The following is a 14,191-nucleotide window of genomic DNA, read 5'->3' as shown; positions in this document are numbered from 1 at the left end:
TATCCTGTAGTAGATTGTTTGAAGATAATGAACCTTAAAGCTTCTAGCTATCCATCATTGGTACTCCATTCACTTCATACCTTCATCAAAAGAATACTAATTCTGTAGGTTGTTTTTAAAACTACTATTATCAACATCATACCAAACTGAATTTTGTAACACTTGGCACATAATAGCCGAAAGATTTTAAAAAACTGTATCTGTGTAGGTCAAACAAATGGCAGAGTGGTGAACTACATCTTCCCAGACACTTCTGCAGACAAAGAGTGGGGTTAGGGATTGGTGAAAAACTGCTACCAGTCAAAGTAGGCGGCACTGGGCTAGATGACTAGTGATCTAATCTATATATATATAAATGTAAACTGGGCACGTGGGTGTGTCTCCACTTTTCTCCGAAACTGCTTGACCGATTGTGTTCAAATTTTGACACAACGTCCCAAGTGAATATGAGAGTGACCCCATACTGTTTGTGTAGACAGATGTCACACCTGGGCCACATAAAAGCCCCCAAACCACGTGTTCCAGAACTCACAACTCAGACGAAAGTGCATGCTGGGAGCACAGGAAAGGTTGCAAAACAGTGCCCTCTAGCAACGGCTACACTGGTACTGCACCTAGGAAAGCTTCCCTCTCCACCACATCTTGGCTCGGCTTTCCAGACTGGGCCGATTGGAGGTGGGGGCTTGCCTGGGTGGGGGATGGGGGGAGGAGGGGGCGGGATAGGTCGTGGGTCGGGACAGGGTGGGGCCAATCACAGGGATGAACTGGGGGTAGGGGAAGATGGGGATGGGATAGGTCATGGGTCAGGACAGGGTGGGGGGAGTGACAGGGATAACCCTGTGTAAACAACACACATAAAACATTTCAACAAAATGAAGGGGAACTCTGAAGGTGAGGTGAGTCTGAAGGGGGACTCTGAGGGTCTATTTAACAGACTGAGCCACAGCAATGCGTGGCCGGGCCAGCTAGTGCAGTATAAAGTAGCTTCATAATGGCAGGCTGCTGATGCTCCTTTTGCATGCCATGTTGCTTTATCCCCATTAGAGGGCAGCAAACATTCCCAGAAAAACAGTTGAACTTCTAAAACTTTGTTCTATCATGGTATTTTAATGTGCAAACTGCTTTGCGGTGTTTACCTCACAACCACCATGTGAGATAACGGGTTACTGTTCCCATTTTATAGTTCACACAACACATAGATAGTCAAGCAAGCTTACTAACTTTGTCAAGGCAGAAGTTCAGCTTACCAATCACTGAATCACATTGGCTATTATTTTGCAATACAGTCTCAGCATGCAAGCTTGTGCCCAATTACTTGGGAGTAAGAATAATAGAATAATAGAGTTGGAAGAGACCACAAGGGCCATCCAGTCCAACCCCCTGCCAAGCAGGAAACACCATCAAAGCATTCTTGACATATGCCTGTCAAGCCTCTGCTTAAAGACCTCCAAAGAAGGAGACTCCACCACACTCCTTGGTAGCAAATTCCACTGCTGAACAGCTCTTACTGTCAGGAGGTTCTTCCTAATGTTTAGGTGGAATCTTCTTTCTTGTAGTTTGAATCCATTGCTCTGTGTCCGCTTCTCTGGAGCAGCAGCAAACAACCCTTCTCCCTCCTCTATATGACATCCTTTTATATATTTGAACATGGCTATCATATCACCCCTTAACCTTCTCTTCTCCAGGCTAAACATACCCAGCTCCCTAAGCCGTTCCTCATAAGGCATCGTTTCCAGGCCTTTGACCATTTTGGTTGCCCTCTTCTGGACACGTTCCAGCTTGTCAGTATCCTTCTTGAACTGTGGTGCCCAGAACTGGACACAGTACTCCAGGTGAGGTCTGACCAGAGCAGAATACAGTGGTACTATTACTTCCCTTGATCTAGATGCTATACTCCTATTGATGCAGCCCAGAATTGCATTGGCTTTTTTAGCTGCTGTATCACACTGCTGACTCATTTCAAGTTTGTGGTCTACCAAGACTCCTAGATCCTTTTCACATGTACTGCTCTCAAGCCAGGTGTTTCCCATCCTGTATTTGTGCCTTTCATTATATTTTTTTTTGCCCAAGTGTAGTACTTTACATTTCTCCTTGTTAAAATTCATCTTGTTTGCTTTGGCCCAGTTGTCTAATCTGTTAAGGTCATTTTGAAGTGTGATCCTGTCCTCTGGGGTATTAGCCACCCCTCCCAATTTGGTGTCGTCTGCAAACTTGCTCAGGATGCCCTCAAGCCCATCATCCAAGTCATTGATAAAGATGTTGAATAAGACTGGGCCCAAGACAGAACCCTGTGGCACCCCACTATTCACTACTCTCCAGGATGAGGAGGAGCCATTGATGAGCACCCTTTGGGTTCGGTCAGTCAGCCAGTTACAAATCCACTGAATGGTAGCATTGTCTAGCCCGCATTTGTTGAACACAGTGGGACATATATCCAACTATAAACATGCAGGTGATTAGCTGCAAGACTGGTAAAGTGTCCAATCACAAGGCCAAAATAGATGCGATGCTAAGTGTTTTGCATTTGGGAATTTAAAATTTTTTGTTGTTGTTAAAGCTAACAGCAACCACCAGGCATGGATTTTGTCAGCACCATAACTTGTGGGAATTTTTTTTCACCCTTTCATACCTATTGGAATACAGCCTCAGTACCCTTGAAGCTGCTGCTACTTGGTGGAAGGAAGTCTCCCATTGGTAATATTAGCCTAGATTGGGGGTGATGGTGGTGATTTTAGTTAAAACAAAATAACTTCAAATGATATATTTAGTGCAGGAACAGACTTGGGTAATATGGCACCCTGCATGAGGACAAAATTTGGTGCCCCTCCAGCAATACTTCTTAATTTTACAACAATTCCATTTTGGTACAGTTGCTTTTTATGGATCTCACATTATTACATAAACATAAGTTGTTGTTCTTGTTATTTGGCACCCCATGTGTGGGGTAACCGTCCACACCAGCCGAAATCTGGTGTCACATCTGGATTTAACACCAGTGCCTGAATTGTTTGGGGAGTGAGTTCAATAAGCTCACCTCTGTAGCCTTCTAAAAAGTATAGCACTGCAAAAAGTGTACACCCTTTGCCCCCAGCTGCAAAAAAGGGAGCCAGGGCTGATTCAGTCTTTGCCTTCTCCCCCTGTGGTAGCCACTATGAAAAATTGCCACTATTAAGGTGAGCTGATGGGAGAGAGAACAGACAATGCTAAATGTCATTACTGCTTAACACCATTACAATTTAATGGGTTTGCCTCTCCTTTCATCCTCCACACTGACTTAAATTGGTAAAATTTAGCTCCACTCTCTATGGCTTCTCTGCCCCAAGAAGCTTTCTGTCTCTTTAAAAGAAGTGAGAATTGGCCCATATGTGTGTTTTCCTCACCCTTAGTGCTGCATTGATGGCACAGGCAGTATGTGGGCAGAATTCTCCCCTCTATGCAACTCCTAAGGGGAGCAAACTGATTGTGTACTTGGTAATCTCCATGACATCTTAGCCCACAGTACACCAGCTTTCCTTCCCCGCCTACTTTACCAACAGTTATGCCTTACTTTTGCTCTGAACATCTATGCAAAAAGTACTGTGCCATCCAAAAGATATCTTCCCTCACCTAATAAAAAATAAGAGGGGAGCTATTTTTATTCTGCGGGACCAGTTTAACTACTGAAACTACTGAAAAAAGATGGTCATACTCCATAAGAGATAAAATATCTTATTGGATAGCTTATTGAAATTACTCGGTTGCTACATCCACTCAGATAAAGCATTCCACATAATCCAAAATTACAAACCCTAATTAAAAACAGTAAATATAATACAAGATAACAAGTAAAATAAGATGACTTCAAAGTCCAGGCTTTCCATTTAAGGCCAAAATCGCTCTAGAGAAGAAACTGTTCCTGAGACGGCTCGTTCTTGCCTGCATTGTTCTGTATCTCCGTCCCGATGGCAGGAGCTCAAAGAAATGGTGACCAGGGTGCGTTGGATCTCTTGATATGTCTAGTGCTTTTCTATGGCACCTGGTGGTGTAGATTTGTTCTAAGGTGGAGAGTGAGCAGCCAATAATGCTCTCTGCTGTTTTAATAATTCTACATAGCCCTGCTCTATCCTGAGAAGTACAGCTTCCGTACCACACATATAAACCGTACGTGAGCACGCTCTGTATGGCACAGTGATAGAAGGCAAGCAGCAGCTTTTGTGGAAGATGGTTTTTCCTTAAAATTCTCAAAAAATACAGTTTCTGCTGCGCCTTCTTCACAAGCCCCCTTGTATTAACACTCCAGGACAGATCCTCCTGTAACTCAATGCAACATAGTAAGTAAGTAAGTAAGTAAATAAATAAATAAATAAATAAATAAGCAGTAACTTGACCTGTGCTTCAAGTTGCATACGGAATCCATCCTATTTTCCTGTCTTTCCTTATAGAAGCCTTTCATTCATAGCTTAGGGTTGTCGCAGGCTGTGTGGATTTACCTAAATTCTATCAGTTCCAATGTACGGTAACTAGGTTCTTTCTGTAAATGAGTGCCCTGAGGGAGAGAGTGAGGTGCTATGAGTAGAATTTCACTTTGCACAATGAATGCTTAGCTGGAGCTACTCTAAAGATTAGTTATAGGAAAGTAACTATTATCTTTTCCCAGTCTTTAAAACTGGGAGGATGGGTTTCTTATCCTTCCTTTCCCTTTTCATGATACCTACAAATACTAGGTAAAAATAACTATTTCTCTATTATTGTTCTGCAAGAGAATGATTGAAATATAAAACCTATATGATAGCAGGTTTATGGTAAAATTTTTAAAGACACTTCACAAATAATTTTTGTTGCTTAATGGAATACCATCAATTTGCATGTAACTCTTTGATAAGGAAATTAAGTAACATCAGTCGTGCTGTCAACCTCTCAATAATTTTTAATCAATTAATTATCTGGCTTTTAAGTGATGAAATAATTAACTGATTACATGTAAATAAATTTACATATTATGAAACCCTTCTTAGTTATCCGGCTTTTAACTGATGAATTGATTGACTGATTAAATCTACATAAATTTACATATTGTAAAGCCTCAGTTAAAGCGTCTCTGAGGACCATGAAAGAAAAGTACACTTTCTCTTAAGTGTGTCAAAAGTTGCAATTTAATAGACATACTATACTCACTGCATCATTATATAGGTAGTCACTAGGTGGCACTGGACTTTACCTGGATGGAGGAATTCCTTAGGGAGACAATGAAGTTCTCCCAGGCTTCCCGAGTGCCTTGCCCAATCCTATATGTTTACTCGGAAGTAAAACCCACTTACCAAGTGAGAGCATATGACTGCAGCTCAAAACCACCAGACTTAAAAGACACATTGATGTTGCTTGTTGCAACAAAACAGTCACCTTTATTTAAAAGTAGTAGCTCTTGGTATAGAAATGAAAGTCTAAATGGTTTCACACACAGTACCTTCTTTTTCAACCTGCTAACTTTTAATTCAAGCTGGAGAACAAGCCACATTCCAGAGGTTATCCGCACTCGGGACCTTGGGCTTTTGTTACATGTTTGTTACATGTTTGGACCAAGTACCCTTATCCCAGACTTTGGCTTGTTGCCAGCTCCATCAATAAATCGGTGGACAAGTGCTTTAGCAGCTGAATAACCACACCAATTAATGTTTAACTGCGCAGTTTAGAGGTAAAGCAGATGCGCAAAAGTAGCACTTCCAAGGACCACGTCGTCCACCCCCACCATGCACTTGATCCAAGGTTCCTGTGTCCTAAGCGGTCCTCAGATTCTACGTTTCAGGAGCTCAGAGGCTGACACGCCCTCCTCCAATTTGAAGAAGGGATTGCACGGTTTAAGGAAGTGGCTCTCCTCTTGCCTCTCAGAGAAACGTGAACAACCGATGGCTTATGCAGGCTTCATGTCATTGGTCCTGATGCCCCTCGCAGTACCTAGGCAGGCACGTCCTTAAGTTATTTTCAAGCCCGGGGGCAATTTCACGAACCATTAGCCCTACCTGTGCGCTTACAGGCCGTGCTGGATTCAGGCCAAAAGAGCTAGCTCGGTTCCTGGCCGGAACCGAAGCCACCGTGCATGGGACACGAAAAGTGCTGCATGATATGCATGGTTTTAATGCAGATATCTGGGGGCGGAGAGGAGATTCTCGCTCAATGGTCCTAAATCTCTTTGCCAATGAAACGCCAGTAACAGTCTTTGCAGCATCATTTGCATTCTTTTCATGCTTTTTCATTGGGATGCTGGGGGTTCCTGCCTAGGGAAAAAAAGGGGGTAAAGGGATACTGTCCTCGCCCCCATGCATGACAAGCAACTACTCAAGGGATCTCTGGAAAGTGCTGATCTGCATAAAGCTTTTAAACGACACGGTGTGTCAGGCGGACCCGGCCGGCGTGCTTTTGATTCGTCTGCAGTTGCAGAATCGCTGCCAATTCGATCACAGCGTTAACTACAGTTGCAGTGGCTGGCCGCTGCTTCTACCGTATCTCTCTCCGAAGACCCCCTCCTGCTCGCTCTCCTCTCCTTCAGACTTTTTTTATTTCCTGTCCTCTGTGCGCGTTTATGTGCGTCTTTGCAACCGTTGCTGTTGTCTGGTTTGTTTCACCCCCCTTGTGACTACCGCAGGCTCCTCCTGCAATCTGCAAGAGGGGAAACTTCCCTGCAATAGCGGCTCAGGCTCTTCTCCCAAGTGTCCTTGCCTCCAGCCGAGATCCTGCAAAAAGGAACCTTGAGAGGCAAAAGCCACGCACAAAGTGTCAATCTGCACCAGCGCACTCACCTCTCCCGGTTTCTCTTGCTCTGCAGCTTCAGGTTGTTGTGGTTGATGCTGGCTTCCGTTCTCTGGTCTTTCTGCCCTCCCTAAAACAAGGTAAGAAAGGTAGCTTTTGTTTTCGTTTCACCCTCTAAGGTTTCCAAGCAGGAAGTGGCGCGCTCTCTCGCTTATCGATGCCCCTAAGGTTTGGGGCATTCTTTTATAAAGATGCTGGCTTATAGAGAAGTTAACTCCCCCCGCCCCCGCTCATGGTTAGCAACTTTGAATGTTTACATATTCCTAGCGAAAACTCCAGTTGCAGTTACCAGTAGCAGGACAAGCCCTGAAAGAGTAATTATGGGTCAAGCTAACTGAATACTTTTAACGGAAGTCTTTGTTCTTGTGTGCATCTGCAGGGGTATCAGAACCAAGTTGGGGTCAGAACACTGTGGAACAGTATGGGTTGAAATTCAAGGGTTTCAGTGGATCAAACCTAAAAGGGACTCAGCTAGATTGGTAAATAAAAAGCGATTTATATGCGTTGTATATGCGATATAACGTTGTGCCACCAGATGGCGCTGTGAAGCCCCCTTTTCCCTACCTGTTTTCCCTGTTTAAATTTACAACGCTTTGAACTGAAACGCATCTTTGATGTGTCTAGCTAGACCCAGCCTCAGTATAAGAGTTTTAGAGAAGGAAGGGTTGGTTTTTTTAATGACCAAGTTTCTTCCTAAACCACAGTATTTTATATTTGCATCTCCCCAACCTTCTTTTAAAGTATTTAAAAACTGTAGAACTATAATTCATTTTCTTCGAAATAACTATTTAATTCACACAAATCCAACAGCTTTAGCATAAAGCCATGATTTTTATTTCATGATTTTCATTCTCAGCAGCTGAATAACTTTTTAAAAAAGAGCCAAGTATGGTTTTACTTTGACATCTTTGCATGCATGGGGTCTCAGCAAGGAAGTGCTATGCTAATTAAATCAATGGTTTTGATTTACCCCCATACTAAGTTCCCTTCTTTCCCCCTTTCTCTTCTCCAGTTATAAGTCTGTTTACTGTTCCATTAATGGAACCATGAATATTGTGATCAATAAACGGATAACATCAGAGCATTAAAAAGCTGGAACCCTGAGGAGATGTGCAGTGACCGATTAATAAAAGTTCAGCAATGTTTTGAATTGTCGACAAAGGCCGTAGCAAAGTATGCGAGGGCTTATAGATTCCTGTCTCTCAATTATCCAAGCCATTAAAATGTATATTTGTGACAGATAAAAAATTAGTATGTGTGCTCTCCAAAGCTAATCATACCCAGAGGAGACCCATTGAAATCAGTGTTCTTAAGATACCTAAGCTTTTTAATTTCACTAGGTCTCCTCTGGATACAATTTAGTTGGAGATCACCTCATGAGATGTTCAAAACCCTGCCACTTAGCTATGAAATCTTGGTATTTTTATCACCCTTCAAAAAAATTGCATGCATGAATAGATGTAGAAACACTTTATACAACACATTGTCATTTTGATTTCCTCTGGAGATTCTGTGGAGGGTTCTTTATTTTGATTATAATTTGTATAATAGGGATAAAAAAAACTTTAGGAAGATAGCAGTCATTTAAAAGATTTAGGCAGGCTCCGATACCCACTTAACCTTGAACTCAGTGGGACTTACTTCTGAGTAAGTCTCCGTTAGGCTGCAATTCTAAATATACTTGTAGGAAGCAAACCCTACTGAACACAGTGGGACTTTCATCTAAGAAAACATATTTAGGATTAAACAACATAAATCGGGAACACAGTGAAAAGAAACCACCCTAAACTGGGGTGATAAGTAATAGAAGGTTTTAATAACAACATGCACATCAGAGTCACGAAGTATCCTTGAAACTACCCAAACCTGGCAAATAAAAAAGCCCCCAAACAACCCACAATTTTGAAAGACGAGGCCTGAATCCCTTCTGAGATGTCTGTGTGTCAGTGGTCTACCAGTAGGGACATCAATAAGGCTTGTATGTTTCTATTTAACAAGTGCACATAAATGATATGGCAACTGACTTTTATAGCTACTTATGATAAGACATAATTTTAGCATCCTGTTTTATGGATTATATCACCGCATAATGTCATGCATGCTGTTTTTTTCCTTTCCTCTTGCTCTTCAGGTCAGGAAAAACACTAATCTTTACTGTAGCATTTTTCACTGCAAGGGGGAAAGCATTCTCCCAATGCTTCCTTCTCTGTGAGCAAGATTTTTGTTGTTTCAAAATAGATGACTGTATTATTTTTACTTACTTATTTAATTTATATACCACCTTATACCCGAAGGTCTTTGTCCAAGGTGTTTTGTTTCATAGCTATCTTGAAGAAGAAAAGAATAGTAGAAGGATTACTGCAATGCGCTCTATGTGGGGCTACCTTTGAAGGTGACCCGGAAACTGCAACTAATCCAGAATGCGGCAGCTAGACTGGTGACTGGGAGCAGCCTCCGGGACCACATAACACTGGTCTTGAGAGATCTACACTGGCTCCCAGTACGCTTCCGAGCACAATTCAAAGTGTTGGTGTTGACCTTTAAAGCCCTAAACAGCCTCGGTCCTGTGTACCTGAAGGGGCATCTCCACCCCCACTGTTCAGCCCGGACACTGAGATCCAGCGCCGAGGGGCCTTCTGGCAGTTCCCTCATTTCGAGAAGTGAGGTTACAGGGAACCAGACAGAGAGCCTTCTTGGTAGCAGCACCCGCCCTGTAGAACGCCCTCCCATCAGATGTCAAGGAAATAAGCAGCTATCTTAATTTTAAAAGACATCTGAAGGCAGCCCTGTTTAGGGAAGCTTTTAATACTTAATGCTGTATTGTTTTAATATTCGATTGGGAGCCGCCCAGAGTGGCTGGGGAGACTCAGCCAGATGGGCGAGGTATAAATAATAAATTATTATTATTATTATTATTATTATTATTATTATTATTATTATTACAATTAACTAATTAGTGGGCTAGGTCATTTTTCGCCGTTTCACTAAAACAACTTTATTGGGAAGGACCATATCTCAGTGGCGAAGCACATGCTCTGCATGTGCAAGGTCCCATGTTCAATTCCTGGCATTTCCAGGAATTCCATCCACTGCCCGAAACCCTGGAACACTGCTGCCAGTCAGTGTGGCCAATACTGGACTAGGTGGACAAAGGTTCTGATTTTGGAATAAGGCAGGTTGCTGTTTTTAGTACAGGTTCATTTCTAGTACAGGTTATGGCAATCTGAACTTCAAAAGGACTTTTCTGAGATTTGTCACATGCTTTGGAGAGAGGACTCACTGGTGCCTGAGAGGAAGCTGCCTTAAATCAGGTCAAAATGTCTATCCATCTCGCCCAGTATTGCTTACCCTGACTGTCAGCTGCTATCCAGCGTCTTGGGAGAGATCTTTCCCATCACTTTCCACCTGACCTTTTTAACTGGAGGTGCTGGAAACTTCTGCATTCCTGCTCTAGCACTGAACTAGGGTGCCTCCCCTAAATGAGGGAAGTTACGCTTTTTTCCTGAGCGCCTTCAGCCAAATCTCAGCTCTTTGCACATTTGGTCCCTGTGAAATGGTTGTGCTGATGGCTGCACTTTTGTTTTACTACTAGATCAATAGTGAGAGCATGCTTTATGCTGAAATAATGGGGTTTAAAAATATTAAGAGCAGTCTATGTTTCATTCTCAGTTCACACACCCTGTTGTCTTCTACACATGAGAAGCCCTGGCTGCTGCCGAGTGCATTTTTGCATGTGTGAACTGGATGGATACAATCAGCAACAGAGAAAATTGTGCTGTTAATGGTCATGCATTCATTTAATATGTGCCAGAGGTTGGTCAGACTGAGGTGCGAATGAATAATCCAGGGACACTTAATGCTTTTACTTTGTTAAAGCTAGGTAGGTATGGGTCTGTTCTGTACCTGGATGAACAGTCACTGAAACCAGGAAAAGTTGCTTTGAGCCTACTAAAGGAAGAGTTGGCTATTAATAGCAATACCTGTGAAAATGTGGCTTTGCTTCATGACTGTCCTGATTCACTTATTGCATGTCCATGCTATGACCTACCAGGACAACTGCTTTGAACTTCCCTCTTATTTACTACCATGCTGTGCTAAGACAGGGTTTGGCTAAGTGCTTCTTCCCAAATATGGTTCATGGTTAAGCTCTCTCTACACTAACCGTGAGCTGTAGCCAAGGTTTGTTCTTGGCTATAGCTTGTGGTTAGCAAGGAGAGAGCTGAACCCCAAGACTAAGGGCTTCGCAGAAGCAAAGCTGGTTAGGAGCAAAGTGGTTGCAAGCCCCTTCAGGACCCCACACCTTTGTGCACCCCCAGTAAGCCATAGTTCGGCTTATTGTGCCGTGCAAACCAGGCCATTGTCAGCACTACTTAATGTATCAAAAGGACATGACATTGTTTGACTCCCAAGACAAAATTTGAACCTTATAAAAATATGTGTGATCTTGAGGCTTTTCCTTCTAAAAAGAAAAATGTCATTCATCAAGTTTTACCTTTCTGATGCCCCTCTTCAGAAGCTTCTTCCTTCCCAAGCTCTTTGTACTCCCATAAGTCCAACATCATTTCAGAGTTTCACTCACACAGGGACTAAGGAGAGAGAGTAGCAGCTTCTAGAATGGGATTTCTTGAGGATACATAAGACTGACTGACTGGTACCTTAAGGGGAGCTTCTAAAAAATGATGGCAACAGACCAGGCGCCAGTGGTGCTGAGGTGTAATTATGTGCAGGATTGTGGCCTGTATAACTGAGTTTAAGTCTAGGTGTGTATTTAATGGTTTCTGTGGTGTTGCTGCCACCTGGCAGCAAGTTTCCTTTAAACTTGTTTGGATTAAAGCTGGTTTAGGTAGTAGGAGAGCATGATAGAATCATAGAACTGTAGAGCTGGAAGGGATCCCCAAGGATCATCTAGTCTATCCCCTGCAATGCGGGAATCTCAACTAAAGCATCCCTGAGAGATGGCCAGCCAAACCTCTGTTCAAAAACTTCCAGGGAAGGAGAGTTCATCACCTCTCGAAGGGAGTCCACTCCACTGTTGAACAGCTCGTACCATCAGGAAGTTCTTCCTAATGTTTAGTCAAAATCTCCTTTCTTGTAATTTGGATCCATTGGCTTGGGTCTTACCCTGTGTAGCAGCAGAATGCCAGCTTGGTCCCTCTTCCATGTGAGAGCCTGAAACAGAAATGTATATGAAAGACCAGAAGAGAGGAGCGTGACCACAGCTTGATCAAAAGACCAGGCTGCTGCTGGTGGTTGGGAGCCAGTGTCAGATGTTGAAATTTTAGTATTTAGTATGTGAAATTATGTACAGAGTGGATAAAAGCATAAAAACATCACAACAAGACCAAATAAGCAGCCAAAGGACAAAGATAAATAGTGGAGCATGCAAAAAAAAAAAAACCCCAAACAAACCCCAACTTAAGTAGAATCTGTAAAATAGTACCGTACTGCCAGCAGCAATAAAACAATGTCTGTCTGATTTTATTGAATTATTAAAAAACACAGGTGTTTTTTTGTGGGGAAGGAACACAACTTTTGTTTCCCTTTTTGGTTGTACAGAACTCTTCAGCAGAGTGGTACCAATTTGTTAGCCACATAGGGATAAACAATTGGGCCAGGTGACAAACACAGGTAGTACTTTAAAAAACATAAAAGGCAGAATATCTGAAGAATATTCTAAAGCTGTTGTATAGCAAACAGAAGAAATTTGAGTTGAAGCGAATATTTGGTCCTGGGCAACCCTCCACATTTCATGCCAATTCTTAAACCTTAATATTTCCAGAATTCTGAAAGGTCTGCTCAAGCTACATTACCTAATTAGGTTTTATATTGTTGGCTTCATATGCTACTATAACAGGGAAAAGAATTTCTTATTTTCAGCCAATCTGCTTGACTGTCCTTCTGTTTTCTTTCCCATTTCCTTCTGATATACTTAGGATTCTTTAATTACCCCCTCTCTACCTCTGTAATGGTTTTCAGCCAACCAAAGACAGCCATTATCTGCAAAGTCTTAACTACTTAAGGGAGTGACTCATCAATTTTCACCCATGCCCAAATCCTTAAGAATTTCACCTGGGCTCTCCAACCATGAGACAATTTTGCTTGTTTCAACTTCCTGAGTATTTAATTACCCCTCTGTTTTATTTTGAAATGATGGGAACTTTGCCAAGCTCTCACAACAACAGAAAAAGCTTTGCTAACATGTGCATCAATTATTTTCTGAATCAGTCCCACCATTTGAAAGATGTTGAGAGGATTTGGGGCCCCCTGAGCAAAAAGTTGAGTCTGCCCATTGTCATGAAATAAGTCTGGTACAGAACTAAAGTATCATTAAATAACCAGTGCACTTTTGATGCAGGCCTTTGTGATAATGTCCTTTGCGGAAGAGCCATGGCTCAGTTGAAAAGCATCTGCCTTGCAAGCAGAAGGCCCAGGTTCAATCCCTAGCATCTCCAAGCAGGGCTGGAAGAGACACCTGTCTGAAATCTTGAAGAGCCACTGTCAGTGTAGAAAAACTGAGCTAGAGGGACCACTGTTCTGTATGTGGCAGTTTCCTGTGTCCTCGTCCTTCCTTGCCACGTAACCTCCAGTTCTGTGAGAGCCAGCCCAGGAGACTGGTGATATCTCCTGCTTTACAGAGGTCAGCCCTGTATTTGAAGGGCTGTCTGGTCCAAGTCCAATTTGAAGCGAGATAATCCTAAGAAAGGAAAGTGGGAACCTCAAAGTATCCCATCAATAGTTAGTACCCGGATAGCAAACTTAAGAGGCCTGCAGGCCCCTGGGCCCCGACAATGGTGAGATGTACTGTTTTTCTAGTTAAATGATAGTAATTATTTATATATCTCCACATATAAATTAACAAATGGAAACATACACCCTCTTGGTCTTTTGGAAGTTGAGGAGGTGGTGTGTTTCCTGATTTGGGGTGATTTGTAACTGGCTACGCTACAGCTCTGTTACGCTGCTGGATGAAATAACCTGTTTTGGTGGCACCCTGGGTTGTAGGGGATAGGTAAAGGTAGGAATCTGAATCTGAATGGTACATCAAGACTTAAAAATGTTGGCTCTAGCAGAGAACTGCCACATCTGGACCTCAGTAAGGCAACTCACTGAGTATAAGAAGAGTGCTGCCAGATCAAACAGGCAAAAGAGCAATCTAGTCCAGGATCCTGTTCTTACAGTGACCAATCAGATGTCCATGGGAAACCTGAGATTACGACATGAGCATTCTCCCCACTTGTGATGTGGTATACAGAGGCACACTGTGCTCAGTAGACTCACAGTATAGCCTTCTTGGTTACTAACCATTGAAAGCTTTGTCCTCCATGAATGCTTTGTCCTCCTACCTAGAGCTGTCCAAGGTTGGTGAGCATCACTTCTTCTTGTGGAAAGGAACCCCATAGTTTAAAGA

General features: G+C 42.6%; 1 protein-coding gene across 4 annotated transcripts in view; it reads left to right on the top strand.

Annotated features, from left to right (window-relative positions):
* The first annotated feature begins 6,681 nt into the window (after positions 1-6,681).
* STK32A (serine/threonine kinase 32A) overlaps positions 6,682-14,191 on the top strand; it is an 83,893-nt gene continuing 76,383 nt past the window's right edge. For 3 of the 4 annotated variants that reach the window (XM_035105324.3, XM_088661851.1, XM_035105322.2), the window contains exon 1: positions 6,682-6,863. The gene's annotated coding sequence lies outside the window, so the exon portion shown is untranslated. Of the gene's footprint in view, positions 6,864-7,167; positions 7,263-14,191 lie in introns of those variants that run through there. The other variant, XM_088661850.1, reaches the window with a different exon arrangement.

This window comes from Zootoca vivipara, chromosome 2 (assembly GCF_965207765.1).
Source record: "Zootoca vivipara chromosome 2, rZooViv2.hap1.1, whole genome shotgun sequence".
In the NCBI taxonomy this organism is placed as follows: Eukaryota; Metazoa; Chordata; class Lepidosauria; order Squamata; family Lacertidae; genus Zootoca; species Zootoca vivipara.
This window is presented reverse-complemented; position numbering and strand designations above follow the sequence as displayed.